Genomic DNA, 8,839 nt, shown 5'->3' with positions numbered 1-8,839 from the left:
GCAATGCCTGAAAGATGTCTATTGAAATAAGTTTGCTTAAAACATCATTACAAATCCAATTAATAGTGTCATTAAACCAGATAGAAAGGAATGACAACATTGTGTGATTTGAAATTCTTTTAAATAATAGAAAGCCCAGCACTGCATAGCAGGTAGAAATATTATCAGTGATGTTTAAATGTAATGTTATTTCGGAAGGAAACGTTATAACCTCTCATGACTGGCATCAGCTGCACTGTTATGTTACATTTACTGTTGAAAAAAATTATTACATTATCAAGCTGGGTTCCGTAGCCAAATTTAGTTTGTCACAATTTATCAATTGTATAAAATATAAATATTGCATTTTACAAGTAAGCTGATTTTTTTGAAGGTAGTTTGAAAGACTTTTCCCACAGCCCATGTCATGCACTGTATGTATAGATATATATTAGTAACCCATTCTATTTCTAGTCTGTTTCTATGAACAATCCATTTCTTGCACATAAAGATAACAAACCATCATTCTTGCCACGAGAGGATGAACTGTGCCAAACTAACGGAATGGAATTTACCAGCTGCTCAGTAAAATCTTATTTGTAAAAGGCTCCTGTTAATGTTTCTTTTAGTATAGTTCAAGTTAATGATGAAAATGGATTAAAGCTAATGACCTCCTCTAATACACAGGTTTACAAACTAATTGTAGCAAGTAGAGTATAAAATATGTAGCATTTTGCTGTATTTTGTTGTAATTATTTAGTTAATTTATTTCATGTAAAATGTCTTTAAATTTCCATAAAATGTCATATTCTGTTTAGTGTGAAACATAATACTAATTTGTTGCACCCTTTTTATTTATGTTTCCTGTGACATGATATGAAAAATGTACCAAAAAGTGTTAAGGTTAAATAAAACAGACCTAGAGACTATTGTGTGAAAGTACTTCTGCATATGTCAGGGGGGGGGGTAGTTACGTAGGAAGACAAAGCAGATGTGAAATCTAGTCTGAGACAGAGTCGAGTAAAATCATAAAATTGCAGTTTCTGTGTCATGAAACGTTTAAAACCCAAACTAGAAAACATCATGCACAGACATCAGAGCAAAATGCAGATTTCTTGAATTAGCAAAGAGAGCTGCTTCACTCTGAAGCTAATTCTCTTTGTTAGCTAAAACACCTCAAAGGTCGGCTGAACAAATCCTGTTCATTTCATTTGAAAACAAATGAGGTTACATTGTCATGTAGTAACAATTCAACTGGTTTAACTGGAGGCGTGATATGCATGACAAAATTCTGTGTACCAACACTTTAAAACAGTTATGCTAATTCATATTTTTACCCTTGTTTCCAAGCTTTCTAGCATTAAATTAATGATGGGGCTCATGGCAAATAATACGCTACCGTATACAACGTTATAAAATACTGTACATTTAGCTTCTCCATCAGCTGATCCATCGACATTTTAAAAAGCGTTTTCAAGGAAATGATTCGGGTCCACTTGTAGATTGAATGCCACATGCTCAAACCCCAAAGGAGGGCATGAATATCCCATTAAAGCTAATCTGTTGTCTCGCTTTGCCGTCAGAAAACGTCCTCCACCCGACACACCGATCCCATTTTCTCCTCCACCGTTGACGACATTGACACTGAGAGGATTACAAGAAAAATCAATAAACATCGCCAACTTCATGAATGAGCACAAGTCTCTGTGAGCTGATACCCTCACACCAGGTTAGGTCTATTTACCTGCGATACCAATCCACAGTGGGATTCTCTGTAGTTAAGATGATAAGATGTCGGATCATGTCCCCATGCTTAACAATGAGAAGACACCTCACTGCTCTACAGCGCAAATCCACATGGTGTTGGTCCATCATGACGTGAACACCAGCCCAGTGTTGAAGCAGAGGGGAAATATGGAACTACCCAGACATCAATATTAACGTTAAATAACACCAAAGACCCTCAGTTATCCTCTTCATCCTTTCTCTTTCTCTCTTTAATACGCTCAGTATCTTCACATGTATCTTAGTTAGGGGACACAAAGTGCTCATAGACTATAAATAAATGTCTTCAGCAAGATATTCTCCACTTCCTGCAACTTTAGCAACTTCGTATTTCCATTTGCAGTTGGAAAGTAGATCTGTAACTTTCAGCAAATGGCATGGGACAAGAAGAGGCAAGACTGCCGACCAGACAGACGAGCGTTCCACTCTCCAGCTCTTAACAAGCATAGTAATACATCAGTCAAAAGCAATAATTTTACCATTAATGAAATTCCAATTTGCCTTCAGTGCATTTCACGTTGACATTTTCCACATTGCAACAGTGCTTTGATAAAGTTTTTAAAATGCAAAAACGCATCTAAGAGGCTAAAGACCAGCCCGGGTGTCAGCGTGCCTGGCAGAGGACTATGGTACTTAATTTTTATCGCCGCGCGCCCGGGGCATTGGAAGCCTGAATGTTAACATTGGCTCCATTTTCATTATCATCGTATGATTATGGATTTTACTGCATTTAGCTGATAATACAACTAGGAGCTCACCTTAAAAGAAGTTGCTCGAAGGTTTCATTTCTGCCCAAATGAAATTTTCATTTGACAAACAAGTATAATTAGGCTGCACTTCTTGTTCAGTGTCAGTCTGTTTTCTGATTGAACTTAGACCAATTTACTGCCACTAAATGAGTTTGAATAATTTCCATTCTGAATGTCTTGGGGACATTAGCTTTAGGAGTGCTAAGTGGCAGCATGCTTTTTGAAGTTGCTGATTATTCGATGCCACCCCTGTCTACCTATACATTTTCCAGCTTACTTCAAAGTTAACAAGGGGGAAAAAAACTGCACATCACCTACCTTGGAGAACAATGAGAATTTGAGAGTGTTTTTTTGGCCAGGTCTGGGAGGCAAAGTGAAAATTACTTTAATAAGTGTGTAATAAACTTCGTTAGCTTCAATGCTCTTTGCTTCCCCACTTTATTTCTTTCATGTGGCCACTTTTATTGTACTGAATGAGTGGATTTGTTTCTCTTGAAACTGTACACCTAATAACTAATATTGCAGTATCAGTTTCATTAAACCGCTAATTACAAATTAATACATTATGGATTATGAGAACGGCTGTTATTAAAGTAATATAACACAGTAATGTTTAGTATCTATCAGGGAACAAGCAGAGAAGCTGGCCACTGACTTGTAGGCAGTTACAGCATAGCCTTTATCCACATGAAGTGTTTATTTTCCATAACACAATAACTATAAATATATAAGCAAATAAAATTGTTGCAGATTACCTACTATTAATAGTACGGTAAGCCTCTGCAGCCACAAGCTGAGCCACAGCAGACCACTGTGAATGGCAGAGGAAAGTGGGGTTATTTGTATATTCTCCCCTAATGGATTTGGTAGATAACCTAAAATCTGAGTAACAGCTATTTCAGTAGGGGTAATCCAGTCATCCTAAAAAAAATAATAAATGAAATAAATAAATAAAAAATAAACACCAATGTGGAGCGAAACAGAACGAGAGAAATGGAGTGAATAAAATTGGTGAGGGCAGAAGAAAGAGAGGATCACAAATAAAGCTCAATGTGGGATTGATGAGAGGAAATGGGGATTTTGACAATGTGATTAAGTAATGGTCTGAAAATATGGAAGCAATGGCAAAAAAGAGAATAATTTACTCAAATGTAAGAGAACTGCATGTCAATGAAGGGCGGAATTACATTTCATTAACATAAATAAGGAAAACCAAACTGTGGCTTAGTTATGAGGAGTTTAGAAGCTGGTGAGCAAAAGACTCAACCTCAGATCCTCTAACACAGCTCTGAATGTCTCCTCCAGATTTTCTCTTCTTGGAAGATTTTGGTTATTAACACTAAACTGTTTAACAATAACAAACATTTAAAATCATTTTTGGGTTACTCGAATATGTAATCATATATCTAGATTGAACATGGTATTTTCAAAACAAAACAAAATCAATCTAAACCTGAATTTCCAATGCTCTGTGCACAAAACACAAGCTCAAGCCCTGTCCTGTTTCCCAAAGTGGCACTAAATAACAAAGCTACACACAGAGCAACGGTGGTCTGCAGTGCAGAGGTCTATTGAGCTGACATGACAAAGGGCTCAGAGACCACTACAAAGTGGAGATAATGCTGTGGGATCGACTCAAAAGACAGAATTACTATGGATCCAAAAGGATTGCGGCACATCTGCAATTCATTTGCATTGTGCTCATTTTTCCAAGGAATGAAACGACTCCAAACTAGTACAAAAAGCTGACTCACAAATAGATGCACAGTAGCTTTGTCAGTCCTCAAATCAATTGCTCAATGAATATACAAGGGTAAAAATATCTTAAATGAAATGTCAACAACAAGTAATAGGATTGGACTTTGAATAAAGTCAGAGTTTTTCTTATGTTGAGTTTAAACACAGTTTGAAACTGGAAGACATTGGAAATCTACTTGCACAATTCATTTTAGAGGGATTTTGTACTTTACTTTCTGTTCTAACAAGATGTAAATTAATTGTGTTACAAGACTAGTACTTGTGGGTATTTGGTTTCTGTCAAACTTCTTCATTTGCATTTACATCTTAATAACATATATCTTACTGAGTCATTGATAATGTAAAAGCACTAAATATCTTTTAGGTGAGAATGTGCCATAAAACAGTGACATATTACTAAAGGGACATTTCTTTGCTGTTAATGAGGCGACAAACTAGTATTCAGGTATACATTTTACAATATTGTTGCTCTGTTTTTTTTTATGTCCATTCATTAGCTTAATTCCTACAAACTGAGACAGGATGGGATGATAATTATAAATTCTAAGTCAAAAGCTGTGGAAAACACCTGACAGCACAGATTATTAAGTGACATGTTGATATTTCATGCATGATTCTCTGTCTCATATAGTACTTTGTCAGAAAACGTTGACTTTTGCTGCTTTTACATCTGCCATAATAATTACCAAGAGCCTCAGTGCATTGTGGCGACAGGCAGATTGCTGCCGTGTGTTCACTACCTGGTCTTGAGATGATGATGTGTGCCATGAGAATAAATTTAAAAAAGGGTAAAATATACTTGGATGCCATCTCTGACAAATCATAGAAGTGAAATTATACATTCCGTAAATATTAAAACTCGTTAAATAATGACAGATGCCCCATTCGCCAAGTGGGCGATCATCATTATAATGCTTCCACTTGTATTGTATAAATAATGTGTGCTTTGGAAGAAAAGCATTCGAACATTTGATATGTTACTTGTTACTTAACCATCATCAAACAGATTCTCTGGTTTTACTCTTACGGGATCATGTTATTTAAAGGGCACCTATCACGCTCATTTACAGCTCTATACTTTTATTTTGGGACTCCACTGGAGAAGCTTTGCAGTTTAAAAAAAAAGGAATTATTTACCTCAAACTGCCTGTTATGCATCCACTCAGTAGAGTCTCTCACTGAAACAGGCCTCCTCAAAAGCCCCTTCAGAAGAAAGACTGGAGCAACATCTGGCAGTCAGTCGAAGGGCATCACAACAAGTGTGGTTCATAAAGCAAACACTAAACAACATCTTTTCAAATCCAGCCTGATTTTAATTTGGGGGTATGAACCTCCGCAGAAACAAAGTTCACAGAAGGACGTCTCATTTGGTAAGTATTAGATCCATTAGCAGCATGTGTGACATAAAGGTGGATTTAGTCTTTCAATCTCAATCCACATATAAACATGTTTCTGTTAATAGTAACATACGTGTAGAATACACATCGGAAATGGGCCAAACATACAAAAGATAACACTGCTAGTAAAATGTTATTCTGCTTTTGCCAAACAACTGTATGCTAAACGTGCACCATCAGTAATTTGTGTGCTGGAATAAAAAGCCACTATATAATGCCACTCAAGTAGACTGTTTGGGAAAAATGACATGTGCTTGGCATTGATGATGACCAAATGAATAAATCTGTGAAGAGCAGACTCCACCTTGTCTCAGAACGTTGGAACCTAGCATTCGGAGCAGATTGACACCTAAGATCTCATCTCATAAGGGATTACTTTTACAATTTGGCCACCTTTAATATGGATATCCAACAATATAACATTATCTATGTGACAGGATCAGCAGAAAAATTTATTTGTGAATATGTAGCACACATATTTCACATTTGCGACATTCATATACTGACATACAGATGACTTGACAGGGATAGCAATTAAACCGTCCATGACACAATCAAGTATAAGGACTACATTACACATCATCTCACCTTTACTTGCTGACTGTAGTGCAAACAAAAAGTTTTAGAATTAATTAGAACAAGTCTAAAATGGTTTGTCATCTCCCCTGGTAAGGATTTCCAAAGATTAAATCTCTCTTAACCCGGTCCACAAACAGCGATAAAGCCAAAATCTGATTTCAGTATCTCCAGCCCACAGTTTGCATCCCCATCCATAAGAAAGCTGCTTAGCCTTGGCAGCTAGCACATATGTGAATTGATCCAGTGGTAACAGAGAGTGCAAGAAATCTCTGAACCGAGCTGTTAAGAGCCCAATGATTAAATGGAAACAAACAATGCAAATAATTGACTGAGCGCCACAGGATCCAATAGTTTAAGTGGCCTTCTTATCATTAAAAGCAGAGTTGATGACGTTGATCACATGCTGCTGCTGGTGGGAGTTTACCCAGCTTCAATAACCACCAGCACTCTCCCTCTATTCAGATCTATGGCTAAATCCCAGGTGAGTGACAGGTGCCAGCTACAGGGCTGTTAGGAGAGAGCGTTTGTTGATATAACCATGTTTTCCTCTCTTTGAGCGACTGATCTGCAAAGGTACACATAAAGGCCCTCCTTCAACAATGTACACAGAGAGCACTTCGAAAGGAGTACATAAAAATGCATCTCCCCTCTCCCAGCAACATTAAACAGCGTGTGAGGGTTGGGGGTGGCGGGGGGGCTGCGGTGGGAGGCATTTGTTGGGGTGCAGGGACTGAGGGGGATTGGCTGAGGGACTCAAACAAACGCTGGAGAGTGGCAAGTTTGCATTTGCCCATACCAACAAGCTCCTATCTCATTAACAAACCGCTGAAATAAAAGAGTGCTTTTTTGGCTCACAGCTATAAAAAAAATTATCATAGTGATGATGTTCCTCAGCCGTCAACAGAGCTGCGATAACGTTGTTTGATGATGACTTTCCCATGAATGTTAAGCAGCCGCCGCGGCAGAGGAAAGGAGCTTATCAGCGCCTAATGCCCATCTCTAATTCCTGCCCTTCTTGAACTAGCCATTTTCTAACAGCGTTAACTGTCAAATTTACATCCCGTCTTAATGCCACTAAAGAGTACGGGGGATGAAGAGTAAATGACAGCAGTGTAATGAGGAAGGCAAGGCATTCCTTCTCCCACTTTCTCTCCCCCTCTCTTTCTCTAAGGAGAAGGAGATTTCCGTTATATGGGGGCTTTTTTTCCTCCTCCGGTGCCATGATGCCGTGATGGAGAGCTTACCTGTGAACCTACTGTGCTGAAGGTGCACATGAGCTTAATTAGCACCAGGTTCTATTGTGAAGTAGGTAAAATAGATTTTTTTTTCTTGAAGCACTGCAAATAAATACAAAGTATAAAAAAAATCCCCACAATGAAGCACACAGGGAGACATTTAAACATGAGCATTGTGATCTATCTACAGGTAACAAGCGTTTGCTGCAGAAAATGATGGCAAAGGGATCAACCTGAGCTGCTGACATAGCCATCATTTTATAATAATAAATAGAGGTCAGGGTGGTGCATGTAAAGTACAGCATGGCGAGCAATCACTATACATGTTTATGCTTCTGCATGTTTTAGTTTAACCAAGTAAAAATGGGTGGCTGTCCATTATATTTTGCATATTCCATTTTAATCATGAAAAGATAAAACTGTATAAAACACTGTAATCTCTTCACATGTCATCTAGCATATACCTCTTTCACATGCATTCATAATCACTGTAGTCTTGTGCTCATAATAAAAGCAATGATTCGGTACAACTAAACGTTTGTCATCTGGGAACTAACCATTTAAATCTCCTGCTTTTAATTTGGCATTTTGTGCATTAAAACAATTAAAAATGAACAACTGAACTACTGCAGGAGACAATCACTTCTGAAATTCAAATAGAAGATCGTGAAAAATAACCAGAGGTTCACAGGTTTACCGTGAAAACAAATTCAGTTGATAGGATATGTATGTATATATATATATATATATATATATATATATATATATATATGTATATATAACAATATCAATAATTATTTAATTATCTATAGCAAAATAACAAAGATTCAACATATTGAATCATACAGTGAGGAGGTATAACATATACATGATCTTACTCGTATATGTAAAATGTTTTGATGTTTATCAAGTGTTTGTCATTCTCTGCTCATAAAGAAGAATTTAAAATCACAACCTACACTCAGGAGCAAAACTTTGTCTTTACACTTAATTAAAAAAACATTATATAAAAATGCTCTGCACAAAAGGCCTTTGTGTTCATGCAGACTTCTGCTCCTTTTATGCAAATGAAACAAGTTGAAAGTTTCTGCATGTAATTTAAGATGGCATTTAAGCCTCCTACCCTAGATACTATCATCATAATTAATTCATCAGGTAATATTTCCCATTATTCTAAGGCATTTTATGTCATGCTAGGTAATGAATAGCTACGAGGGCACAAGCACTAGTTAGCCACAAAGTACACCACAGTCTTCAGTGTTAATTATATTTTGGAGTAATAAAAGTAGACTGCTGAAAATGATAGAAAAGGGAATATTTCGAATTAAACAATCACCTCATGGGTGAAATATGGAAT

Source organism: Hippoglossus stenolepis, chromosome 12 (assembly GCF_022539355.2).
Source record: "Hippoglossus stenolepis isolate QCI-W04-F060 chromosome 12, HSTE1.2, whole genome shotgun sequence".
In the NCBI taxonomy this organism is placed as follows: domain Eukaryota; kingdom Metazoa; phylum Chordata; class Actinopteri; order Pleuronectiformes; family Pleuronectidae; genus Hippoglossus; species Hippoglossus stenolepis.
This window is presented reverse-complemented; position numbering follows the sequence as displayed.